Source organism: Chiloscyllium punctatum, chromosome 41 (genome assembly GCF_047496795.1).
Source record: "Chiloscyllium punctatum isolate Juve2018m chromosome 41, sChiPun1.3, whole genome shotgun sequence".
In the NCBI taxonomy this organism is placed as follows: Eukaryota; Metazoa; Chordata; class Chondrichthyes; order Orectolobiformes; family Hemiscylliidae; genus Chiloscyllium; species Chiloscyllium punctatum.
The window spans coordinates 32,639,910-32,656,270 of record NC_092779.1 but is presented as its reverse complement, the minus strand read 5'-3'; positions in this window follow the sequence as shown (position 1 = coordinate 32,656,270).

The following is a 16,361-nucleotide window of genomic DNA, read 5'->3' as shown; positions in this document are numbered from 1 at the left end:
AAGAAACTATGAACCTGCACTCCAAGGTCTCTTTGTTCAGCAACATTCCCTAAGACCTTACCATTAAGTGTATAAGTCCTGCTAAGATTTGCTTTCCCAAAATGCAGCACCTTGCATTTATCTGAATTAAACTCCATCTGCCACTTCTCAGCCCATTGGCCCATCTGGTCCAGATCCTGTTGTAATCTGAGGTAACCTTCTTCGCTGTCCACTACACCTCCAATTTTGGTGTTATCTGAAAACTTACTAACTATACCTACTATGTTCACATCCAAATAATTTATATAAATGATGAAAGGCAGTGGGTCCAGCACAGATCCTTGTGGTCACAGGCCTCCAGTCTGAAAAACACCCGTCCACCTCCATCCTCTGTCTTCTACCTTTGAGTCAGTTCTGTATCCAAATTGCTAGTTCTCCTTGTATTCCTTGAGATCTAACCTTGCTAATCAGTCTCCCATGGGGAACCTTGTCGAACTCTTTACTGAAGTCCATATAGATCACATCCACTGCTCTGCCCTCAATCTTCTTTGTTACTTTTTTAAAACACTCAATCAAGTTTGTGAGACATGATTTCCCACACACAAAGCCATGTTGACTATCCCTAATCAGTCCTTGTCTTCCCAAATACGTGTAAATCCTTTCCCTCAGGATTCCCTCAAACAACTTGCCCAACACCGATGTCAGGCCGAGGTCTATAGTTTCCTGGCTTGTCCTTATTACCCTTCTTAAATAATAGTACCACGTTAGCCAATCTCCAGTCTCTGGCACCTCACTTGTGACTATCGCTGATACAAATATCTCAGAAAGGGGCCCAGCAATCACTTCCCTAGCTTCCCATAGAGTTCTAGTGTAATTGCTATGATATCCCAGTCCCACGTTCCTCACCATGCCCTGAGTTTCTGCCTTCCCTGTTAGGCCTCTTGCATTGAAATAAATGCAATTTAATTTATCAGTCCTATCTTGCTCTCTGCTTTGTTCCTGCCTGCCCTGTTTGACTCACTTCTTTTCTCACCTGTACCAGTCTCAGATTGAAAAATCCTCACTATCTCCCTGGATGCAACTACCCCTCCTTACAAGTTTAAATCCTGTCAAATAGCTCTAGCAAATCTCTCTGCCAGTATATTAGCCCCCTTCCAATTTAGGTGCAATCCGTCCTTCTTGTACAGGTTACTTCTACCCCAGAAGAGATTCCAATGATCCAAAAATGTGAATCCTTCTCCCATACACCAGCTCTTCGGCTACACATTCATCTGCTCTCTCCACCTATTCCTACCCTCACTAGCTCGTAACACCGAGAGTAATCCAGATATTATTACCCTCAAGAACCTCCTTTTTACATTCCTGCCTAACTTTCTATATTCTCCCTTCAGAATCTCATTCTTTTTCCCTCCTATGTCGTTGAATCCAATGTGTACAATGACCTCCTGCTGGTCCCTCTCGCCTTTGAGATTGTTCTGCACCCTCTCTGAGACATCCTTGATCCTGGCACCAGGGAAACAACACACCATTCTGATTTTTCACTGCTGGCCGCAGAAAACATCTGTGCCCCTGACTAGAGGGTCCCCTATCACAACTGATCATTTAGAACCTGATGCACCCCTCATTGCATTAGAGCTAGTCTTGATTTATCTTACTCTAAGATAATATTTTGGAGGGCGTACAATGCTAAGGGTCATTGTGGCTTTGTCTTCAAAACATTCTGCTTTTCTTGAGGAATGTGATTTGCTGTTTTGTTTCTTTTAACTGGAATTGTTTGTCATTGTTTCCACTGTGTGATTGACCAATACTTCTCATAGAAGTGGAAAGCATGTGGTTAGATTGGCCCAGTTATAAGTTGTATAAAGAATACTTCTGCATTCCACTGTACCATACCCTATAATTAAAACATGGTACTTAGATCCCCCATAACATTCCTCAAGGCAAGAGGGGTGGAATGAAGAAATAGTGTACACAAGACTGGCTGTCATGGCAACATGCTGTCAGACACTGGAGACATGCCCACAGATCCATATACTGGACAGATGGACGTGGTTACGTAACTTCTCTTTTCAGCTCTACAGATAATGACATTGGAATTAGACAGAGCATCAATTGCTCCTTACCTGAAATTTATGCTTTCAGGTTTAATTGTTTAAGGAGGGAGACATATCCACACAGAAGGTAAACTTCATTCATGTATTTCTTTATTTTCCAAATATCACTCAATGTGATATTGATTAAATGTGACATTGATTAAATGTCATATTAAATGGAAAACACGTTCTACCTAAATAAACATATTAAATTCAGACACATTATTCCGACTCTCCCGATGAGTGCTATGGTCCTGTTAAAACTCATGTGCTACCATACTGCCGAATGCTTCTGTGTAAATGAGTTTAATATGTGTTTGTTGTTGTTGTTGTAGGTCAGTGGTGCTGGAAGAGCACAGCAGTTCAGGCAGCATCCAAATAGCTTCGAAATCGACGTTTCGGGCAAAAGCCCTTCATCAGGAATAAAGGCAGTGAGCCTGAAGCATGGAGAGATAAGGGGGTGGGGAGAAAGCAGCATAGAGTACAATGGGTGAGTGGGGGAGGGGATGAAGGTGATAGGTCAAGGAGGAGAGGGTGGAGTGGACAGGTGGAAAAGAAGATAGGCAGGTAGGACAAGTCCGGGCAAGTCAAGCGGACAGTTACTGAGCTGGAAGTTCAGAACTAGGGTGAGGTGGGGGAAGGGGAAATGAGGAAACTGTTGAAGCCTACATTGATGCCCTGGGGTTGAAGTGTTCCGAGGCGGAAGATGAGGCGTTCTTCCTCCAGGCGTCTGGTGGTGAGGGAGCGGCGGTGAAGGAGGCCCACGGCAGAGTGGGAGGGGGAGTTGAAATGTTGGGCCACGGGGCGGTTTGGTTGATTGGTGCGGGTGTCCCGGAGATGTTCCCTAAAGCGCTCTGCTAGGAGGCGCCCAGTCTCCCCATTGTAGAAGAGACTGCATCGGGAGCAACGGATACAATAAATGATATTAGTGGATGTGCAAGTAAAACTTTGGATGTGGAAGGCTCCTTTAGGGCCTTAGATAGAGGTGAGGGAGGAGGTGTGGGCGCAGGTTTTACAGTTCCTGTGGTGGCAGGGGAAAGTGCCAGGATTGGAGGGTGGGTTGTTTGGGGGAGTGGACCTGACCAGGTAGTCACGGAAGGAATGGTCTTTGCGGAAGGCGGAAAGGGGTGGGGAGTGAAATATATCCCTGGTAGTGGGGTCTGTTTGGAGGTGGCGGAAATGTCGGCGGATGATTTGGTTTATGAGAAGGTTTGTAGGGTGGAAGGTGAGCACCAGGGGCGTTGTTGTCCTTGTTACGGTTGGAGGGGTGGGGTCTGAGGGCGGAGGTGCGGGATGTGGATGAGATGCGTTGGAGGGCGTCTTTAACCACGTAGGAAGGGAATTTGCGGTCTCTAAAGAAGGAGGCAATCTGGTGTGTTCTGTGGTGGAACTGGTCCTCCTGGGAACAGATCCAGCGGAGGCGGAGGAATTGGGAATACGGGATGAAGCCAAACGTCAACTCGAGGACACCTCTTCCTACTGCCCCCTCGACCATGACCCCACCCCCCATCACCAAACCATCATCTCCCAGACCATACAGAACCTCATCACCTCAGGAGATCTCCCATCCACAGCTTCTAACCTCATAGTGTGGGAACCCCGCACTGCCCGGTTCTACCTCCTTCCCAAGATCCACAAGCCTGACCACCCTGGCCGACCCATTGTCTCAGCATGTTCCTGCCCCACTGAGCTCATCTCTACCTACCTCGATACTGTCCTATCCTCCCTAGTCCAGGAACTCCCCACATACGTTCGAGACACCACCCATGCCCTCCACCTCCTCCAAGACTTTCGTTTCCCTGGCCCCCAACGCCCCATCTTCACCATGGATATCCAATCCCTCTACTCCTCCATCCGCCATGACCAGGGCCTCCAAGCCCTCCGTTTTTTCCTCTCCAGACGTCCCCAACAATACCCTTCCACCGACACTCTCATTCGTTTGGCTGAACTGGTCCTCACCCTTAACAATTTCTCCTTTGAATCCTCCGACTACCTCCAAACCAAAGGGGTAGCCATGGGCACACGTATGGGCCCCAGCTATGCCTGTCTCTTTGTTGGCTACATAGAGCAGTTGATCTTCCGTAATTACACCGGCACCACTCCCCACCTCTTCCTCCGCTACATTGGCGCCACCTCGTGCTCCCGCGAGGAGGTTGAGCAATTCATCAACTTCACCAACACATTCCACCCTGACCTTAAATTTACCTGGACCATCTCTGACACCTCCCTCCCCTTCCTGGACCTCTCCATCTCCATTAATGACGACCGACTTGACACTGACATTTTTTACAAACCCACCGACTCCCACAGCTACCTGGATTACACCTCTTCCCACCCTACCTCTTGCAAAAATGCCATCCCGTATTCCCAATTCCTCCGCCTCCGCCGGATCTGTTCCCAGGAGGACCAGTTCCACCACAGAACACACCAGATGGCCTCCTTCTTTAGAGACCGCAAATTCCCTTCCTACGTGGTTAAAGATGCCCTCCAACGCATCTCGTCCACATCCCGCACCTCCACCCTCAGACCCCACCCGTCCAACCGTAACAAGGACAGAACGCCCCTGGTGCTCACCTTCCACCCTACAAACTTTTGCATAAACCAAATCATCCGCCGACATTTCCGCCACCTCCAAACAGACCCTACTACCATTGATATATTTCCCTCCCCACCCCTTTCCGCCTTCCGCAAAGACCGTTCCCTCCGTGACTACCTGGTCAGGTCCACTCCCCCAAGCAACCCACTCTCCAATCCTGGCACTTTCCCCTGCCACCGCAGGAACTGTAAAACCTGCGCTCACACCTCCTCCCTCACCTCTATCCAAGGCCCTAAAGGAGCCTTCCACATCCAAAGTTTTACTTGCACATCCACTAATATCATTTATTGTATCTGTTACTCCCGATGCAGTCTCTTCTACATTGGGGAGACTGGGCGCCTCCTAGCAGAGTGCTTTAGGGAGCATCTCTGGGACACCCGCACCAATCAACCAAACCGCCCCGTGGCCCAACATTTCAACTCCCCCTCCCACTCTGCTTTGGACATGGATGTCGTGGGCCTCCTTCACCGCCGCTCCCTCACCACCAGACGCCTGGAGGAAGAACGCCTCATCTTCCGCCTCGGAACACTTCAACCCCAGGGCATCAATGTAGGCTTCAACAGTTTCCTCATTTCCCCTTCCCCCACCTCACCCTAGTTCTGAACTTCCAGCTCAGTAACTGTCCGCTTGACTTGCCCGGACTTGTCCTACCTGCCTATCTTCTTTTCCACCTATCCACTCCACCCTCTCCTCCTTGACCTATCACCTTCATCCCCCCCCCCACTCACCCATTGTACTCTATGCTACTCTCTCCCCACCCCCACTCTCCTCTAGCTTATCTCTCCACGCTTCAGGCTCACTGCCTTTATTCCTGATGAAGGGCTTTTGCCCGAAACGTCGATTTCGAAGCTATTTGGATGCTGCCTGAACTGCTGTGCTCTTCCAGCACCACTAATCCAGAATCTGGTTTCCAGCATCTGCAGTCATTGTTTTTACCTCGTTGTTGTAGGTCAGTCATGTCAGCTCTAGGACATTTCTGCAGGAGTTCATCAGGGTGGTGTCCTTGGGCCAACCATCTTCAGCTGCTTCATTAAATGACTTTACCTCTAATTTTAAGTCAGCAGTGAGGATGTTCACTGATGATTACTCAATGATCAGCACCTTTTGTTTCTGCTCAGACAATAAAGTAGTCCATATACAAATGCAGCAAGATCAGGAAAATCTCCAGGTCTGGACTGACAAGTGACAAATAACATTTGTGATACACAAGTGGCAGGAAATGACCATCTCCAACAGCAGAGAATGTAAGCATCCCTGTTGACATTCAATGTCATTATCATCACTGAATCCTTCACCATCAATATCCTGTGGGTTACCATTGACCAGAAACTCAACTAGACTCACCACATTACCATAATGGCTACAAAACAGGTCAAGGACTTGGAAACCTGCAGTGAGTAACTCACCTCTTGCCTTCCCAAAGCTTCTCCACCATGTACGATGCACAATTTAGCAGTGTGATTGCTTGGATGAGTGCAGCTCCAAAAACACCCAAGAAGTTTGAGGCCCCCCAGGACAGAGCAGCCCAATGGATTGGCACCACATCCACAAACATTCACTCCCCTTACCACTGACGCTCTATAGCATCTACAAGATGCAGTGCAACAACTCATCAAGGTTGTTTAACCAGAACTTTCCAAACCTACAGCCACTAGCATCTAGAAGGACAAGGCAGCAGATCCATGGGAATACCACCATCTGCAAATTCTCCTCCAAGTCCTTCACCATCCTGACTTGGAAATATATCTGCAGCTGTTCAGTGTCCTAGGAATGCCCTCTCTAACAGTATTGTAGGTGTACCTTTGCCAGATGGATTACAGTGGTTTAATCTTTCAGTTTACCACAACCTTCTAAGTGCCATAAGCAATACCTCGGTGAAAGTGAGGACAGCAGATGTTGAAGATTAGAGTCTAGATTATAGTGGTGCTGGAAACGCACAGCAGGTCAGGCAGCATCCGAGGAGCAGGAAAATTGACGTTCGGGCAGGAGCCCTTCATCAGGAATGGGCCAACGTTGCCCACATCCCCTGAATAAAGTTTAAAATAAGTCTGCTAAAAAACAGAAGAAAGGGGAGAAAATGCTGTTTTAGGGAGATAGGATTCTGCACTTGGTATATTTTTATAAAGGGTATTCCAACTCATTGACAGCCCACCAACCACAGAGCAGATAACATGAATAATTAAAACAGCAAGATTACATAATCCTGTGTGATCAAGGAAAATCCGTTGTTCGTGTTCAGAAGTTGGTATTCTGTGTTAAATAGCTGATCTTTTATCTCTTCAAAGCCTTATCTGTCATTTACAGGGCACCAATCAGCACTATGATGGAATACTCTCCTTTGCATGGATTAGTGCAACTTCAACAATATTCAAGATAATTAACATTATCTAGCACAATGCAATGTGCTTGGTTGGTGTTAATCCATTATCACATCTGTTCACTGCCAATGCATTATGGTAGCAATGTGTATTGAGTATGTACTGCAGCAGCTTGGTAAGGTGCCTTCAACAGCACCTCCCAAACCTTTGACCTCTAACACCTAAATTGTCAAGAGCAGCTGGCATTTTGGAACATCATCATCTGTGAATTCACCTTAAAGTTGCACATAGTCCTTAATTGAAAATATATTCCTACACTGTCACTGAATCAATATTCTGGACCATCAGATCATCAGGTCCTGGAGTGCCCCTCAAAATTATTTATATAGAAAATATACTCGATCCTACGTGGGCCCAGTTATTTTCATAGCAATTGCACATCAATAGAATTTTATTATGAGGATTAAGTTCTGTTGGAAATAGGTTTGAAGGAAGGTTTCTCAACTCAGTCCAATATTGCCCAGCTCAAGCTGCTGAACAAAAATGTTTGCAAGATATTACACCTTACAAGGGCATTGAAACACTTTTTCAACAAGGTTTGTGATTCCATCGGATCCCTCCACATTTGAAAATTCTACCCAACTAGAAATCAGCAAACCATACAGGAAAGCCAATCAGATGTTCCATGAGATAAGAGCTTGTATAAACTTGAAAGAATTGAAAGCACCAAGAAAAGGACTCTGAACATTTGTTTTCTACCGGAACAAGAAATATCTCTGACATAAGGATAGAGTATACTCTATACTAGAGTTTAGTTCTTCATCCTTTCAGGATGTTGTCAATATGCTTTACAGCCAATGAAGACTCTAGACATTGAATTCACATATGGGGCAGAATTGTATGACCTCCACCCGACCACCTTTTGGGGCTGGCATGGCATGAAGGGGCAGGTGGAGGTGATAGGATTAGGCACCATTTGCAATGCCTACTTGCGCCTGCCCACCTTTACAGAGAGTGGTGAGTGATTGGGCAGCTCGCCTGCATGTGCTTTAATGCTCACTTAGGGGCCTCCCCCAACTGCCACAGGAATTTTAACCTGTGGTGAAGAGGCTGATCCTTCATCATCAGGTCTCCAAGTAAAACCTGATGGACCTTGACGCCAGTCTGGGATAGAGGAAGTGTTTCCTACTTCATGGCCATCTTGTGCCCCTTTGAGGCCTCCTGCAGGATATGTCCCACTTGTCTGCAATTCCTCCTGGCACTTTCCAACCATACGCCAAATTTCCTCATCTCAAGGCTTTCCACACGGGCCCTGGTTGGTCCCCAGTCTCTCCTTCCATTCAGGCTGCAACACTGAAAACCTTTCCCTAGGCCTTGTAACAATTCCAGCATTAGGCACCACTCTTGGATGTGATAGTGGAACATGAAATCTGGCAACCTCCCCTACAACTGAATAACAGATTTCTGAGGTGAAACTTCCTCTTGGCAAGGTTTGGTCATAATTCCTCAAGGTAATTACTATGTCATCAGATGTTTAATGATTCTGGGGCAATAGCTGGTAAAGCAGAGGCAAGCTGATCCCTAACTTTTATCTGTTGGGACGGATCATCCTCCAGAGTAAAGATTGGCCCTTGGTGTCCAGAAATACATTGATGTAAGATATTCATAACATAACGTTTCCAGTTGCAGTCGGGCATATTCCTGTTGGTTTAATCACAAAAATATTCCCCTCATCCCTCCCACTATCACCTTGTCTAGTAAAACAGTTCTCATGTACATTTCCACAACTTTTAATAACTAATAAATAAAAGTGTTCAAGGAAAATGTGAAAAATATTCCAATGACGTTTGTCCCAATTCTATGTAATTGTGTCCAAATAATTAACCATTAACCTCTGCACAATCCTGGATGGCTAGCAATCTTAAGTCAACATTTAAAAGTGGGGAAGTGTTGTCGGAGAATGACCATTCTATTGTATCCAACACAGAGACACACAATTGGACTACAGGTACTTTGAAATGAATGCCTGCTCCTTTAAACCTGCATTGTACATGAAACTCATAAGAATCTAAAACATGTTGCATTCAAAGTTTAAGCAATACATCTGTTGACAGTTTCGGAAATCTGCAATGTATTATTTATTTCCTGCCTACGCACATGCAGTAATTTTTCTTCCAAACTGTTTCAGTCACATCACTTCTAAAATGTATTGGGTGTGTACAATGGAACATGTTTCACAGATTCAATATGTTTCCAACATTGATGCAAAAACAGTTTTACCCAGGAAAGGCGAGTTTTTGCAATTTTGTAATATTCTCAGCCACATTTCTCATCTTTTCCACATTCCAGTCAGAGTTGTCTGATCGCTGGAAGTTTTGTTTGTCAGTAAGTTTTGGGTAGTTGGAACAAAGTGTTTCCTTTCTACAGTACATCCCACAGCTGGGTTTTCTGCCGTTGGACTTGTAAGGCTCAATTATAAGTGAAATGTGCTGTTAGCACCTAGTTTTCTTCAAACAATAGCAACTTACATTTGTGTCGTACATTAGCAAAATGAGCAAAGGCATTTCAGGGGAGCATTAGTAACATTTTTGCCCAGTTATAGGAAGGATGTTATTAAGCTAGAGAGGGTTCAGGAGACATTTACCAGGATATTGCCGTTTATGGAAGATTTGAATTATAAAGAAAGGCTGGAACTTTTTTCACTAGAACATAGAAGGCTGAGAGGTCACTTTATAGACATGTATTAAATCATGAAGGGTGTAGATAGGGTTAATGGTAGTTGGTTCTTTTCCGTAGGATGATGGATTTTAAGACCAGGGTTATATTTTTAAGATGAGAGGTTAGAGATTTTAAAAAGACATAAAGCGCGGATAATTTACACAGGGGGTGGTTTACGAGTGGAATGAACTTTCTGAGGAAGAAGTCAATATGGACACAGTTACAAAGTTTAAGACACTTAGATAGGTACACGAATAGAAAAGGTTTGGAGGGATATGGGCCACAGCAAGCAAATGGGTCTAGTTTAGTTTGGGATTATGTTCAGCCTGGACTGGTTTGACTGAAGGTCTATTTTTGTGCTGTATGACTCGATGATTCTTTGATTCTAGTCAAAAGTCAAGAGTAGCTTTTATTTGTCATTTCCACCATATACAACTGATACAGTAAAAATGAGACAACATTTCTCCAGGACCGAGAGTGCTACATAGACAGCACAAAGTACATGATCATACACAGGGCAGCATTAAGTACATAAGAAGTGCAAAATACACAAGGCAGCACAGTAATTCCTGACGGATCAAGACAATAGGCACGGTGATGTACAAATTACAGTGTAATTATAAACAATAATTAATAAAACATTGTTCTAGCAGCAATTGAGCTACATAGGAAATATCAAGACAAGTGACCAAGATTGGTTCAAAGATATTTAGAAGTTTCTTTTTCATTCCTTCATGGGATGTTGCCATCGTTATATGACAAGTCCAACACTTATTGTCCATCTCAAAATGCCCTGCAGATTGTGGTGGTGAGCAACCTTTTTGAACTGCAAGTTCCGAGGGCCTGTGGTAGGATGAGTTCCGAGGGCCTGTGGTAGGATGAGTTCCGAGGGCCTGTGGTAGCAACGGGAGTGAGTTCCGAGGGCCTGTGGTGACGGGGTGAGAGAGCTCCGAGGACCTGTGGTGACGGGGTGAGTGAGCTCTGAGGACCTGTGGTAGGATGAGTTCTGAGGGCCTGTGGCAGCAGCGGGAATGAGTCCTGAGGGTTTGCTGTGAACCACCACATGAACACAGCTGTGAGAAGAGCAGGTCAGAGAGTAGGAATACTGTAGTGAATAACTCACCTCCTGACTCCTTAAAGCTTATCATTAAGGCACAAATCAGGAGTGTGATGGCATACTACCCACTTGCCTGGATTAGTGCAGCTTCAACTCAGGAAGCTTGACACCATTCAAAAGGAGGCAGCTTGCTTGATTGGCATTACATCCACAAGCATCCACTCCCTCCATCACTGACACTCAGTAGTAGCAGTTCGTAGTCTTTACAAGATACACTGCAGAAATCACTAGAGATCCTCAGACAGCATCTTCCAAACCCATGACCACTTATGTCTTGAAGCCCAATGGCTACAGATGCATGGAAACACAACTACTTGCAAGTTCCCTTCCAAGTCACTCACCATCCTCACATTGAAATATATCACCATTCCTTCATTGTCGTTGGGTCAAAATCCTGGAATTCCCTCCCTAATGGCATTGTGGGTCAACCCCCAGCAGCTGGACTGCAGTGGTTCAAGGAAGGCGATCATCACCATTTTCTCAAGGGCAACTAAGGATGGGCAATAAATGATGGTCAGTTAGCAATATCCACGTCCCACAAATAAATTTAAAATTTTGAGGTGTTAGTTCCTCCTCACATGAGATCCTTAGCTGTTCTCCCTATGAGTCCATATGACATTATCACAGTGGATGCTACTGAAAACAGTCCTCGGTATTATCCCTCACCCCTTTAAACTACAGCTTCTACTACTTTTCTGATAGCTGAGAATAGACAACACTTTCATTTGCCACATTGAATTCTGGTGGAGAGGTGAAGCCTGAGTGTATTTTGAAATTACTGGCTTGATGTCAGCCCTGTAGCTATACCTGAACTGCTTAGTTCAGGATAAAATCGGTCCTGGAGCACAGTCTTCAGTACTGTTGCTGGGATGTTGTCAGGCCCAATGCCTTTACAGTATCCATATGCAACTTCTGACTGAAGATTGCTGCAAATGTTTCAGTCTTGTCTTTTGCACTAATATGCTGGACGCTTCCATCGTCATAGATGGGGATATTCTTTGGAATCCCCTCCCCACCTCAGCCCCTCTTCCAGTCAGTTGTTTAATTATTCACTGGATTGACAACTAGATAACATAGAACTAAGCTTAGAAATGATATGTTGTTTGTGGGATTGTTAATCTTAGCCTTTCGCAGGCAACTTCTGTTGTTTGGCAGACATGTAGTGTGGTTGGAGCAGTGGGGACTGGAACAGATTGATTTGGCCATGGAATCTCTTCCTGCATTCCAACCTCTTGTCATCATGCTAACCCATAATCACATCATGATAATGTGATTTGCATAAGCCTATTATTTTCACTTTGACTAGCTTATTTATGGAAACCCAATAACATTCCTCTGTTTTGGGTCTGTGTTTTTTGCATTAATCTTCAACTACTCCAATTTTCCTTCCTGTCTATTTATGTCCTAGCAGAAGGTCTTATGACGTAGTGATACTATTCCCAGCTCTGGGCTAGAGGCTTTAAGTTCAAGTCCATTGCAGTTTTTCAGACTGGACGCCTGTGACCAGTGGAGTGCCACAAGGATCGGCGCTGGGCCTTCTACTTTTTGTCATTTACATAAATGATTTGGATGCAAGCATAAGAGGCACAGTTAGTAAGTTTGCAGATGACACCAAAATTGGAGGTATCGTGGACAGCGAAGAGGGTTACCTCAGATTACAACAGGATCTTGATCAGATGGGCCAATGGGCTGAGAAGTGGCAGATGGAGTTTAATTCAGATAAATACGAGGTACTGCATTTTGGGAAAGCAAATCTTAGCAGGACTTATACACTTAAAAAGGTCCTAGGGAGTGTTGCTGAACAAAGAGACCTTGGAGTGCAGGTTCATAGCTCCTTGAAAGTGGAATCGCAGGTAGATAGGATAGTGAAGAAGGCATTTGGTATGCTTTCCTTTATTGGTCAGAGTATTGAGTACAGGAGTTGGGAGGTTATGTTGCGGCTGTACAGGACATTGGTTAGGCCACTGTTGGAATATTGTATGCAATTCTGGTCTCCTTCCTATCGGAAAGATGTTGTGAAACTTGAAAGTGTTCAGAAAAGATTTATAAGAATGTTGCCAGGGTTGCAGGATCTGAGCTACAGGGAGAGGCTGAATAGGTTGGGACTGTTTTCCTTGGAGCGTTGGAGGCAGAGGGGTGATCTTATAGAGGTTTACAAAATTATGAGGGGCATGAATAGGCAAAGTCTTTTCCCTGGGATTGGGGAGTCCAGAACTAGAGGGCATAGGTTTAGGGTGAAGGGGAAAGATATAAAAGAGACCTAAGGGACAACTTTTTCACGCAGAGGGTGGTACGTGTATGGAATGAGCTGCCAGAGGATGTGGTGGAAGCTGGTACAATTGCAACATTTAAGAGGTATTTGGATGGGTATATGAATAGGAAGGGTTTGGAGGGATATGGGCTGGGTGCTGGCAGGTGGGACTAGATTGGGTTGGGATATCTGGTCGGCATGGACGGGTTGGACCGAAGGGTCTGTTTCCATGCAGTACATCTCTGCCCTCTAGTTCACATTTCTCCAGACGTCCTTAAAAAGGAGGATAGTAAGGATAAAAGGAGGATTGCAACAGTAGTAGGCTTACCAACTTTAAGGGCATGTAAATGGTCATTGGATTGGCATATGGACAAGAATGGAATAGTGTAAGTTAGATGGTCTTCAGATTGGTTCCACAGGTTGGCGCAACATCGAGGGCTGACGGGCCCGTACTACTCAGTAATGTTCTATGTTCTATAATATCAAATGTCAAAAGTAACACATTAAGAGATTTTGTTTGATTTCCCAAGTCTCTCCTGCAGGTCAAGCAGCACCTCCTTCTGTTCTGCTGAAAGGTCACCATCATGAAATTTTTCTCTGTTTTGACCTGCTAAGTTTGGGAAGCATCCTTTGTTTTTATATGGAAAAACAATGAATACCATTGGATGGTTGCAGGTCCAACTTATCATTGAAACGCCAGTGACTGCATTGCAAATATTCAACTGCTCCCAGCAATCCAAATGTTTGATATTTTCCAATCAACTTGTTCAGAAGTCTTAGTACATATCTTTGGCACAGGAGGGATTTGAACTCAGGGCCCTTAGTCCAAACTTTTAGCTCTCGCCTGAATTACATCACCACACCTGACTTTCTGCCCTCCGTTGCAAGGTTATCAGTTCAACTGCTACCTCTTGAGGCTTGAACACATGATGTAGTGTGACACTCCAGTGTACTACAGAGGAACCTCGATTATCTGAATATTGATCACCTGAATTTCGGATTATCTGAGCAAGATCGCAAGGTCTCGATGCTTGGCTAAACTGTGTAATCCGGTATTCGATTATCCGAACATGCGATTATCCGAACAAAATGCTCCCCACTCGTGTCATTCAGATAATCGAGGTTCCTCTGTAATGGAGAAGTATTGTGATCTGTTTTGAAAGAGAAATTAAACTGAGGCCTTTGACATAAAAGATGATCAAAGCGCTGTATGCAGTGGCTCAGTGGTTAGCACCACTGCCTTATAGCGCCTGGGATCCGTGTTCGATTCTGGCTTTGAGTGACTGTGTAGAGTTTGCAAGTTTTCCTTTCATCTGCATGTGTTTCTACTCCAGTTTCCTGCTGCAATTCAAAGGTTAGGTGGAGTGTCCATGCTAAATTGTCCCATAATATCCAGGGATGTGCAGGCTAGAGGAATAGCCATAGTAAATATCGGGTTACGGGGATAGTCTGGGTTGGATGTTCTTTGGAGAGTCGGTGCAGATTTGATGGGCCAAATGGCCTTTTTCCATGTTGTAGGGATTTGATGTCCTTGCCAACATTTCTCAATTAACCAATACCTAAAACAATTTATCTGGTCAATTCTGTAACTGCTATTTGTGGGAGCTGACTGTGCAGAGCCACAGGCTGTACTTTTCACAAATAAACTTTGATGGTAAACTTGCAAGTAAGATGGACGGCAATCGTTTCTTTAAACACATGAGGAAGAGAGGCCAAAACGAACTGAGGCACCTCAATAATGAGGCTTGGAAAATAATGCTGGAAAACAAGGACTTGGTAGAGGAGTGGATGAAATACTTTGCATTAGTCTTCACAGTAGGAGACATTTCAAAACCACTAAGTAATCAAGTAACAAAAATGGGAGAGAAAATGAATATGCAATAATTATAATTAGAGAAAACAAAACTACTAGGAAAATTAATGAAGCTAAAAACCTCCTGGACCTACTGGGAAGCATCCTATGATATTAGAGAAAGTAGCTACAGAGATAATGGATGCATTGCCAGTAATCTTCCAAGAATCCTTAGTTTTCAAGGATTGAAAAACAGCCAATGAAACACCATTTTTTCAAAAAAGGAGGACAACACAAGCATGTTGCTCTAAGCCAGTTAGTTTGTCACCTGTTATTGAGAAACATGATTGTATCTATTATAAAAGGTTTAATAGCAGAGCATTTAGAAATACGTAATATAGACTTAGCATGGCTTCATGAAGGAGAAATCAAACTAACAAATTCATTGGAACGGTTTGAGGAAGTAACAACCAGGATAGATAAACAAGAAGCATTCAGTGTAATACATTGGATTTCCAAACAGCAATTGATAAAAGTACCATATATCAGACTACTTACTTCGAAAAGCGCCCTTTATTTGGAAGTAATATTCATGGAAAAATGATTGGCTAACTAACAGAAGACCTAGATCTGAGATGAGGAGGTCATTTTAAGCATTGCAATCTGCAACTAATGTATTACCACAGGGGTCAATGGGCAGGGCCCATAATTATTTACAATATATATATTAATGACTTGGATAAAGAAAGTGAATTACCATAGATTGCAGATGACATAAAAATAGGTGGGAAATCAAGAGAAATATAAACAGGTTAATTTATTCAGTAAAAGCTTGATGGATGGAATATAGTGTGGAAAAATGTGAGGTAAAATATTTCAGCAGGAAGAATAGAGGAGCTGAATATTAATTAAATGGAGAAAGATTACAGGAAGGCATTTGGAAGTCCTTGTGCATGAATCACAAAAAGCTTGCAAAACATTCATCGGATAAAAGGGAAGACAAATGGAATGCTTGTCTTTATTCCAGAGGGAATGGAGTATAAAAAGTAGGAAAGCTTTGTCAAACCCATACAAGGCACTGATTAAACAGTACTGGTTCCCTTATGGCAAGAACAGTTATACTGTTCAGGCGATCCAGAAATGGTTTATTATGTAGATACAGGTATAAAAGAATTGTCTTACGAGAAGAGGTTGAGTAGGTTGGGCCAGTAGTCACTGGAGTTAAGAAGAATGAGAGGCAACCTAAGTTTGATTCCACCCTCAGGTGACTGTCTGTGTGGAGTTTGTGCATCCTCCCTGTATCTGCATGGGTTTCCTCTGGGTGCTCCGATTTCCTCCCACAGTCCAAAGTTGGTTTGTGGATTGGCCATGCTAAATTGGCCATAGTGTCCATGGGTGTGCAGATTAACTGGATTAGCCATGGAAAATATAAGGTTATAAGGATAGTTAGGGGGTGGGTCTTCAGAGGTTTGGTGTGGATTCAATGGGTCCAATAGC